Source organism: Musca autumnalis, unplaced genomic scaffold (genome assembly GCF_047663935.1).
Source record: "Musca autumnalis isolate F117 unplaced genomic scaffold, ASM4766393v1 scaffold_4, whole genome shotgun sequence".
Classification (NCBI taxonomy): domain Eukaryota; kingdom Metazoa; phylum Arthropoda; class Insecta; order Diptera; family Muscidae; genus Musca; species Musca autumnalis.
Genome location: NW_027411977.1, coordinates 121,291,068 through 121,303,340, shown reverse-complemented (window position 1 = coordinate 121,303,340; position 12,273 = coordinate 121,291,068). Strand labels below are relative to the sequence as shown.

At 33.5% G+C, this 12,273-nt stretch overlaps 1 protein-coding gene across 1 annotated transcript in view; it reads left to right on the top strand.

Moving 5' to 3' along the window:
* Positions 1 to 9,546: 9,546 nt before the first annotated feature.
* Positions 9,547 to 12,273, top strand: part of LOC141403366 (uncharacterized) — a 137,869-nt gene continuing 135,142 nt past the window's right edge. Inside the window, exons 1-2 of the mRNA XM_073985680.1 lie at positions 9,547 to 9,706; positions 9,989 to 10,291. The gene's annotated coding sequence lies outside the window, so the exon portion shown is untranslated. The remainder of the gene's footprint in view (positions 9,707 to 9,988; positions 10,292 to 12,273) is intronic.

Below are 12,273 nucleotides of genomic sequence, written 5' to 3'. Positions count from 1 at the left end.
TCACTTTTATTATAATAAAGAGCTGTTTGTATGGTGCAAAAGAAGACGCAGAAGCGACGACGAGGAGTGAAAACCCTGTTTTTGCTTTGGCGGTGTGTGTGCGGCCAAACGCTAGTGTTTCTTTCTGTGTTGTTGTTGTTGCGATTTATTATCTTTCAGTGTGGGTCGCTCTAGTCGGTAAAGTGAATAAATCAATCAGTGCTTTGTGTTTTCTTAAAGCAATAGTGCTTTTTAGTAAATTAAAGCCCAATACATTTTATAATTGGAAATTTTATAATTGAATCAAAAAAGGTGAATGGAAATATCCTGTGAGACAAAGAAAAATTAGGATTTAATATTGGTAATAACATCAATACATTTTCCATACACATACATTGTATATGTATTTGAAATATGGATGTACCTATTTATTACATCGTATAATCATTTGATTCCAGATATAGATTTCCCGCTGATGATTTTAACTTTGACAGGAGAATGTTCTTCATTTCACAGCTAACGAGAAGTGTACAACGATGTTTCTATATTTTTGTTTTTTTCTTTTTAAAAGTGTGACACTATATTATTATTTACTTTTTATAAATTATACTATTCCGTTTTTCTTTCATTAAAGTCTCTTATGTATTTTTTGTGCGATGTGGAATTTTGTGTATGTATCTACGCGTCTGTTGTTGCTTTTGTGTTTTGTATTTCTATACCTTTCAATAAAAGAAAAAAAAAACACATTCATTTATAAATATGTATGTTAAGTGTCTGTTTTTGTGGTTTTTGGGTTTTTATTTATATTACATCCACACAAATATTTATTTGCACCCAAACAAATATTTGTTTGCACCCAAACAAATATTTGTTTGTACCCAAACATATATTTGTTTGAAGGATCCGAACATATGTTATGTTTGGGAGGGGTGGCAAACAAATATATGTTTGCTGCAAATATGTAGAAAGTAATTTTTTCTTCCGTGTATGTAGACAATTTTTGGTGGAGAAGTTTCTAGACTGCAGGGGAACCTCAAATGTCAAATTATGGTAATTCAGTCAAACAATTTAGCTAAAATCCTCATAATATCGAAAATCGGAAGGTACGGGGGCGAAAACATGGCCCTATGTTGACAATTTTTGTTGGAGAAGTTTTGTGACCATTGAGAAAAATAAATATAAAATTCTCAATCTACTCCCTTATTTCTTGTTTTTCAACAAGAAAGTTTTTATACCCAAGTGTCAATTGCTAGCTCAAAGAGATACGTGCGCAAAGAAACACTCTGATCGAGAATTTCTTTGGCACTACCTAAACTCTAGCAACTTCACTTGCAAACAAAACCAAATTTTTCCCACTGCTATGCGTTCGTCGATTCTCGACGAAAAAACACATAACTAATTTGTTGATATTGCATACTACAGCAATAAACAACATTTTGACGGTGCCCGGTCTCACAGTTAGGAGGGTTGGCGTTTTTTGTTTGGGATAACGACTTCTATTTTGTTTTTCAAAATAGTCAGGCTTAATCCCATAGTCGTTGTTTTAATATTTTATTAAAACATCGCCAATTTTTTCCCACTAATAAATTAAAGTTGTTTTAATAAAATATTAAAACAACGACTATGGGATTACGCCTGACTATTTTGAAAAACAAAATAGAAGTCGTCATCCCAAACAAAAAACGCCAACCCTCCTAATTCTCAATCTACATAAAATCGGGGAGCGCATTTTAATGGGGCTATACCAAAACATTGACCTATGTTGATAATTTTTGATGGAGAATTTTTGTGACCACTGGGAACCTCAAATGTCAAATTACAAGTAATTCAGCCAAAAATGTAGATAAAATACTCAAAATATCCACTTTTGTTGACAATTTTTGGTTGAGAAATTTGGTGACTGCAGGAAATAGCGCGTAGTTGTGTAAAAATTTAGCTGGAACCATCAACATTTTAGTGAATAAATTTTGTGACCACTGGGAACCGTAAATGTCAAATATGGGTGCTCTACCAAAACATTGGCCTATGTTGTAAATTTCCGATGGAGAAGTTTAGTGGCCATTAAGAACCTCAAATGTCAAATTACAGATAATTCGAGAGCTACTGTTATATGGAGGCTATACCAAAATATGGATCTATGTTGACATAACCTCAATGTCAACCTCAAATGTCAAATAACAGCTAGTTTGGTTAAAAATTTTAGCAAAAATCCATACCAAAACGTAGGCCTATACAACCCGTCGTCCAACATGACCTGAAAGTCGGTTTTAAAAATATAGCGGTCTAGATCAATTATTATGGACGATAGAGTGATTACAACAGACGTACAGAAGGACATGGCTAGATCGACTCAAATTTTATCCTGATCAAGAATATATATTAGTGAAGGACAATAAAATTAGTTTCCATTAAGCCAAGGTTTGTACTATTATAATACGCGAACTATTGTAGTTTACCAGTAACTATGACTATTACTGCATCAAATTAAGTGTTTTTGAACAAAGCTCAAAAATTTAGCAAAAAATTTAATTTGCGTGAACGTTATGACCGCGTAAATGAATAAAGGCAAAAACACGTTGAAGATATCGAGGCTTTTTACATTGCTATTCGATTGCTGGTTTGACAATTCAAATGGCGGACATCTGTCCAAATAAAAGTAGAATAATACAAAATGAAGATTACCCTTCTAATGTATAACTTTTCAAAATTTCAACTGCATCCATCTTTTATGGATGCTGATATTTTGAAGCCGGATTTTAAGTGTTTTTGAATTTTTGATTTAACTTGGACGCGCACTCGGGTATTTTAAAAAACCAATCATTCAATCGTGAAAATCCGTCCACTAGATCGGCGTAAACGGCTACTGCAACAATTGAAAAATTTTGGAATTTTTTTAAATATCGCGGATTAATTCGCGTTTTCTGAATCGTTTAATAAGTTAAGCGGTATGGAAACTGTATCTGATTTATCCCAAAAATACTGTGTGATGCTACATCCATGGTTCTTGATGGATTTTTTTGAAATAGGTTTAGATCCATGTATTTTTTCACGGTTGATAGTAAAATCGGATGCGCGTAAAAAGTGTGTGAACTTTGTGCAAATTATTAGCGTTATACAATTTAATTTAGCGTTATACACTAAACTGCAGACGATGCTACATCTCCGCCGCCAAAGTAAATCTTGGTAAATGTTTACAAATGAAAAGAAAACAATTCGTTGTATCGGGAAACCGCATGCGCATCAAGTGATTTTAAGGATTTCGCGATTTACACGCATTTCAAAACGTATATTATCCGATACAGTTTTCTTTCAAAATTATTCCCCTTTGAAAGGTACCCAAAATTTATATGAACATCTTCCCTATCTTCCTCAAGATGTTAGCGTGTATTAAGGAAGTGATTACAATGATATATCTGCGTTTTGCGTGAATTTTACCTAAAATAGATGAATAACTCCGATCTAGTTTTCCTACATTTTCTTCAACTAACTCACAAAATAAATTTAAAATAAAAATAGGAAAAAAAACTTTTTAAGTTAAACGGTTTTATGTTAAACATACATTGCAATGTTTAAGATAAATGTACTAAAAACCAAAAAAATAATAAAATAGATACAGTCGTGAGAATTATAAACATATGCATATACTAGACTAAAATAAAACCGTGGGGCACGTCAATTGTCTACAATCGTTGATTAAAATGTTTGTTTTGTAATGTTACACTATAATTAGGCAGTTGTTCAACCGACAACGATGGACGTGTGATAAGTAGGGCTAGAATGTGGAAACAAGCTAGCAAGCTCGATTATAAGCGAGTTTTAGGGTTTCATAGTGGTGAGCGAGTAGTACTTTGTCGATTAAAGACAAACTACGAGCAGTGAAACGCTTCCTCGCCAGGCACCAGTGTGAATGTCCAACGATAAACTAGTTGAAACATCTCTTTTATTTACGTGGAGTGTATAACTATTGGAATTTCCATGAGCAAGAAATAGTAAGTAATTTCCTCACCGTATGCGGGCCAACTGCCTAACGACGAATTAAACGATTCTTCTATCGCACATTAAGTCGATAATTTGTAGACAATTGACGTGCCCCACGGTTTTATTTTAGTCTAGTCTATACATATGTTTATAATTCCCACTACTGTATCTATTTTATTATTTTTTGGTTTTTAGTACATTTATCTTAAACATTGCAATGTATGTTTAACATAAAACCGTTTAACTTAAAAAGTTTTTTTACCTATTTTTATTTTCTAGTTTTTAGTTTTTATTTCGCATTCTGTTTAATTCGTTTAGTGCTTCATTATTGCAAGGTTTCTTGCCCGTTAGTTTATTGCAGTCCAACTCCTCTATACGTAGTCCCTGCAAAGATCTTACTCTACTAAGAGCCACGTAGGCTTGACCTTCTTCAAACAGTTTCGCACCTAAGTATACGACTGCGTGATCCACAGTGCTGCCCTGCATTTTATGTATAGTAGAAGCCCATGATAGTATTAAAGGCAACATTCTTCTTTCAGTCGTCCCGTAATTGTACTTAGCTGGAAACTGTATGGCTTTCGGGTATATAAGATGTACTGTATAGTGCACTGTATTCTTCTTGTCAAGCCCTTTTATTTGATACCCATATTGGTGGGATTGATAAAAAATTGTTATCAGCCATTTGGTAGCGGCCGCCATCTTGGATTTCAATTTTTTATAGTATATTGTATTCTGCTTGTTGAGCCCTTTCATTTGATACCCATATTGATGGGATTGATAAAACCTACGTTATCCGCCATTTTGTAGCGGCCGCCATCTTGGATTTAAATTTTTTATAGTATATTGTATTCTGCTTGTTGAGCCCTTTCATTTGATACCCATATTGATGGGATTGATAAAACCTACGTTATCCGCCATTTTGTAGCGGCCGCCATCTTGGATTTCAATTTGTTATAGTATATTGTATTCTGCTTGTTGAGCCCTTTCATTTGATACCCATATTTATGGGATTAATAAAACATAAATTATCCGCCATTTTGTAGCGGCGGCCATCTTGAATTTATAATGATAAGGAATAAACATAATTGTATTGTCACCAAAATCCAAAGTGTATACAAAATTTCAGATTAATCGGTTGACAGGAAGAGGGTGAAATTTGAATTACTAAATTTGACCCAAGAATAAATAATAAAACAAACAGGGTGAGCTAAATAAAACCATTTAAAAATGTAAAAACTATTTTTTTAACATTTGTTTTGTTGTTTTATTTATGAATTTATCTTAAACATCGTAAAAACGCAATTATTTTAAGATTTTGAAAATGGATTAGCAATTATTGTACGAGCCGGACGAAAAACTAACTAAACTAATGATCAAATAACTACAGCTCCGGAATTATATGGCTGAACATCCGAGCCAAATAATCTACCAAATATTAAAGAGATATTTCCTTCAGAAGATGATTATTTAAATACGAAAGAGGATTTGAATATGAAATATGTAATGTTTAAACCTATCGCGGGCACAAAAAAAACTTCATTCAATAATACCCACTAATGCTGGAACACCAATTTCTAAACCATTCTTAAAATCGCTAAATAAAGAAGTTTTTAAGATGTTTTAGATAAATTCCTGAATAAAACAACAAAACAAATGTTAATAAATGCAACGTATTATGTTTTTTTTTTTCTAAAATAGCATAGTTTGGACAGTGGTATATAGGAAAACGTTTATTGACAAATCTTTAAAAAAAATAGAAAAATAGTAATCATTCAAATCCCACTACCAAATAGGACTTACAATTTTTGTAATTGATCGTAGTTTAATACAAAAAAATTTCAAAAAAATCGAAGGGGCCAATCAATCATTGCTAAAAATAGATTTTAAATATTAAATTGCTTTCAAGCCCACAGTTCAACTTTTTTTAAATTTTTATTAAATAGCTGATAAAACAACAAACCATACGAAAAAAGATTTTTTTCAAATTGAACCAATATTTTAGAAGTTGTGAGTATTTCTTTGAGTATAGTTTTTACAGAATTCGACTTTTTCAAGGCGCGAAATCTCTGGAGCCGTTGGTAAAAACAAATATGAGAATATACTCAATTGTTTTGCTGATGAGCAGGATCACCACAGCACAAAATTAAGGAAATCAAAACCCTAATTTTGAAAAAGTGTCCGATTTCACTCAGAAACCCCCATTTATATAGGGTCGAAAATAATTATTTAAATGAGTTACAAACGAAAAAAATTAACTTAACTTTGGTTATACCCACTATAGTGTGGAGGGTATAACCAAACGTATTTTCATCTTCCATGGACTTAAACGTAAACGAATTGGTATATGAGAACCTCAAGACCCAATTCTTTACATATTGCAAATTTCATCAATATTGGACACTATAAAATACGCGAAATCGGTCGAATATATATGGGAGCTATATGTAAAATTTAACCGATTTCAATATAATTCGGAAAACTTCGAATCGGAATACTTTCACCCTCACAAATGCCAAATTGCATATAAATTGGACATATATAGCGCCTTTGGTGTATCAAATACCTCAAATCGGCCAAAAATATATGTGTGAGCCATATCCAAATTTTCAACCGATTTCAATATAATTAGGCAAACTTATTTCTAGACCAAATTCCATCACACATTCCAAATATCATCACAATTGGACAGATATATCGTTTTTGATGCATGAAATAAATGAAATTGTGCGAAAATATACATACAGTTTGACAACAAATGTATTGCAAAGGCCAACATTGTAAAAAATGTCATATTAATAGTTCGTTTATGGCAACAAATTATGTAAAGCCTTTACAGTTTTTTGTGCAAATCTCTTGCTATTGAAACAATATTCCGTCAAAATATGCAAAGTTTATTTGTGGTTTATTGATGGTTTCTTGGAGAATTACCAAAGGTGTGTTCCTTAATGAGTTGTCTATCCACTTTGGACATTCATTGCAGCATTAATGAGCTTTGTTAAAACAAAAATTAAGGCTCGGCATGTTACACTCTAAGGGTACTGGTTCCCAATTTTTTTTTTAAAATCTTGATCTTTGTTGTTTCGAGTTTTTTTCTTAAACTGGACTCAAAAAATTTTATTTTATATTTTTTTGATAGGTTTGATATCAGGAGTTTGGCCTGAGGTATTTATAAGTTTAGTTTTGTTATATTAGATCAGCAACTTACACAAATAAGATCAATATGTCGTGATCTGGCCTTTGCAATAGTGGTAGTTGAACGTGCTTAAGCTTTTTGGACCCGTTTTACCGATTTTCAGAATAATGACTATTGCATATTTCCTAATGATACCCACTGATATCATGTCTTTCCAATCATTATTATGTCCGTGAATCCGATTTCGCATACTTTTTTGCTTGGTAAAAAATATAGTACCTAAAAATTCGGTATTACAGCATTTCTAGAAGGCGTGTAATTTCCATATTTGATGGGTTTTATTACATTTGGGACACTTTTTGGGATTTATTATGATAGCAGAGTATAATATCTATCTATTTAGTAAAAATGAAGTGATTCCAATAATATTGAGAGAGGAAATAGAGCTCTGTTGTAGGTCTTTCAAAATAATACACTCAGGGTCTATTATTCCCTATAGTTTCCAGAGGTATTTTGATGTTTTCAAAGCCAAAATCGGACTGTTTTGCATTAGTCCATTATCCGACAATACATACTGAGTCAAATATTCATTATTTGCATACTTGTCTGCGGCCAATTCGTCATTGCTTATTGTCAATATGTTCTCATACGTTTTTTACCTGTCTAAAGACCCTCCATGACGACTTTTATTATCACTGAACTTTATCACATTTAATACTGTTAGTCCACTATTAGCCGCAAAAGTCATAAAAATTCAAAATGACAACAAACATTTTCAAAATGATTATTTTTATAGTACTGCTTTTCCCTATGCAATACATTTATTGTCAGCTCAATATAGTAGATAATTCTTATTTTAGTCCGTATTTGTTATAAATTGCAAATAAACTTTGTATATTTCTACGGAATATTGTGTTGAGGACCAATAGCAAGAGTTGTGAACAAAAAACCGTATAGTTTTTACATAATTTCCCAGCAAAATTTGATGGAAGGGGTTCAATGCGATGACGTGATTTCATGGCATATTTTGCATTGGTTCAAAGCAAGTCGTGAAGGATCCGATCTTTTCATTAGCATTTAAACCCATGCAAAGGAATTCGTGAAAGATCCGATCTTTTCAACAGCATTTGAATCATTTGTACAGATCACTACAAAAAAACAAGTCGATTTGTACATCCCTACATGTAGCGACATCAAAACAAAAGAGTATACATTTCCAAAATTTTTGTTATAAAATTACAAAATTACAAATTAAATGTAGGTTCACGAACTAGAAATTCTTAAAGGAGTGCTGTTGGAGTCCATGTCGAAATCTGATCTGGTGATGAGAAGATAATAGAAAAGCTTTTGTAAGATGAAACAAAATCAGTGGCTGAGAGTGGACGAAGTAAACTCTGTTGCGGTGCAGCGGCGGTGATTAAATTGAAATTTTGGGTGTAAACTTTATGCTGATAAATTAGTTCTAGTTTTTTTATGATTTAGTTTGAATTAATAAAGACGTTTGTCATGGAAATCATATTTCAATACAGAATTTTCCATTTTCCAAACAAGACATGAAAATGTCATGCCAAAGGGTTGGTGAAAATGACATGTCAAAGCATTGGTCAAAATGACATGCTTAGGATCCGACAATGAATGTCATCTTAAGATCCGAAAATGAAAATTCATGAGTGAAAATGCTAAAAAGATGACATGCCAGATCACTTGCACCCATGATTCAATAGCATCCTTGGCATCGAACATTTTGATGGGCTGTTGCCATAAGCGAACAATTAATATGAATTTTTTTTAGAATTTTGGCCTTCGCAATACATTTGTTATCAAACTGTATGTGGGAGCTATATCCAAACCTGAACCGAGTCTCGCCAAAAGCAAAAGCGTTCTTCCTATGGACAATCTGACATCTGAAATTGGGTGGTGCATAGTGAGCGGAAATACATGTTATTGATATTAAGTTTCACATAAAATGGCACCGCTCAATTGCTTGAATGACTTGGAAAAGTAGATTCGACTGAACATAACGCTGTTTTTGCCCTGTTGACATAAAACCCTTTGGAGCTACTGTGCACCCATACTATGTAAGAGTGTTTTGAAATACTTTGTTCATTTGCTGGGTTAGGTATGTGACATAATCTTCGTCGTTGTCGCCGTCGAACATCAGAAACAACAGTAACACGAAGAGTATGAGTAAAGCCATAGTAACTCATTGACGCCAACCAGACCATCACAAGCAACAAATACTAAACACCAGCCATATTATATGGTATATGATATATCCCACACAACATTTTACAATCGTTAAGAGAAGCTAAGAGAACTCACCAATAGACGGATGGTGGCTCTGTTAACAGTAAAACCCCCATAGAGTAGCAAAGAGAGCAATGGAAACCACATTGAATGCGTCCGCGTCGAAATGAATTTGGATTATGCAGTAGCAGCGACAAACAATTCATTCGCTTTTTAACAGTGGCGGTGATATGCAGCAAAATTTTGCCTCTTTTTACGCGCGTTGAACTCGTTCGGAAACGCAACAAATACACATAAAAAATAAAAACAAAAAGAAAAAGAAACAACAAAAAACTCGTCCTGTCGTTTTAATTTGGCGGTGTATATTTTGTATGTAGTTTGTATGTTTGTGAATGTGTCAAAAGAGCAATCAACTACAACAGCAACTCATAAAAAACGCGTTCAAACACCTCTTCCTCTCCGGCTAATAGTATGAGTGAGGGCTCTCGCGCGTCTCTACGTGTGTTTGGTTGAGTGTGTTCATGTGCTAAAACAAAATAAATGCAAAATTTATGTAAACAGATTTCAAATAGAAGTCATGTTTTTATAGAAATTACCTCTTTTTAAACAAAATTCTTTGTATCCATAATCCAATTCATTGAAATATTTTAGAATTAGTGTCTTAAGTCAAAATTATTCTAAAGAATAAAAAATACCTACAAGCAGCTGCAAAAGTAGTTACGTAAAAAATCGTATCTTACAAAACAAGTTACGCCCCAGCTGAATCCAAGAAGAAAAAAAAAACAGAACCAACAAATCCACTGAGAATAGCAACGTGTAAAAATCAAAGTTTTTTTATGTTGAAAATTTAATTAACAAACAAAAAGGAAAATATTGCCAAAAAGAAAGATAAATGCAAAAAATCCTGATTTATAAAACCCAAAAACCAAAACTCGTTGAAAATCCAAAATAAAGGTAATCTATATTTTAATATTTTCATGGATTGCTTAATAAAGTTTTCAATAAAAAATATATAGAATCTTAAAACATTATATTATGCAAGTGATTTTGGTGTTATAAAAAAATTCTGATAGGATTGCGTGAATTGAAATTCAAAACAGCAACAACTACAAACGACAACCAAGCCAAACAACCAACCCAACAGAGTATTACAATACATATACATTATTAGTTTGACAGAGAGTTATTTGCGAGAACGAAATCTTGTTTATGGCAGAATAATGTTGTTACAGTATGGTGCAAAATTTTTGCAACCTCAAAATGCAAACAATAATATTAGTCACGCTTAATGACCGACGATTTATTTGCAAGTGAAAAAGAAAAGCCGAATATTCGAACCCACACATGTTTCGAACCACTATGTGACATGTTTCGCCTTTGGTAGAGGATCATCAAACATATCGGCTGTGGAGCGGCATTGCTATCATCTAACTTTTCCTCTTTCAAATGCAATTTGTTTTTTTTTTTTACAACAATGGATATTTGTCCATTCTTTGTATGACTTCCATGACAAACGCTTAGCGTATTCTTTGGAAGTTATGAGTTTGGCTCCGAACTCTCTGATTTGATTGATGATGATTGTTGTCCCCCATTGAAGAATACTTCCCAACGACAGCATTACACTCTTGTACAATCAGTTAAGATTCCGTGATGTAGTGGTAAGCATATTAATCTTGCACACGAAAGGTGTGGATCAATCCCTGATCAGAACATCGGGGGTAAATCCTTCAGTAAAATTTTACCCATTTTTTGTGTAATTCGGCTATGATAAACTTTTATAAGTGGTGCCGAAATATGTTCTTTACACCGACAGACACCGCGATAACAAAGTAGGCTCCATGTCAATGAGCAAACAATGGAATCGACCATAGTAAAAGTTAGGAAAGTCTCCACGGGCTAATACATTTGGTTACCTTTTTATGAGATCACAATTTGTGGGTCTACACTTTGATATAGCCTCCGTCTAACGTTACCTCCCACTTTTCGTCATTTTGAGGATTTTAGCTAAATTTTTTAACCTAACTAGCTGTAATTTGACACTAGAGGTTCCTAGTGGTCACAGCAACTTCTCCACAAAAAATTGACAACATAGATCTATTATTTTTATAGCCGCAATATAACGGTACTTCGCGGATTTCGGTATTTTGGGGGTGTTAACTACATTGTTTGACGGAACTACCCGTAATTTGACATTTGAGGTTCCCTGCAGTTACTAAACTTCTCCACGAAAAGTTGTCAAGATAGGTCCACACTTTGAAAGGTACCATTTTTATACCCTCCACCATAATATGGAGGATATATTTAAATTTGTTATTTCGTTTGTAACACATCGAAATAGAGACCCTGTGTCGATATAACCACGTCCGCTTGTCCGTCCGTCTATTGAAATCAAGATATAGCTCGCATTTTTTTAGATAGAGCCTTGTAGTTGAATTTTCTATTACTACTAGGATGTTTGGTATTTCAAATGGGCTATATCGGCCCATGTTTTGATAAAGCCCTCCTAGAACGGTACCAACCGATTTTCGGCATTTTTTAAGTTTTAGCCTCACTATCACACCGAAATGGCTAAAATTTGTTACTTAGTCTTCGTTGGCGATATAAAACTTTCCTTCAGAAATTTGTCGGTATAGGTCCACGCCTTCATATAGCCCCTATAGAACGGTACCTCCCGATTTTCGGTATTTTAAAGGTTGTGGTCACAATAATCCAACGAAATGGCTGAAATTTGGAATGTGGTCTTCATTTGGGGTACTAAACGTGCCATATGCAATTTGTTGGTATAGGTCCACGCCTTAGTATAGCCCCCATAGAACTGTACATCCGACTTTCGATATTTTAAAGGTTGTGGCCACAATAATCCAACGAAATGGTTGAAATTTGGAATTTGGTCTTCATTTGGGGTACTAAACGTTCCATACGAAATTTGTTGGTAT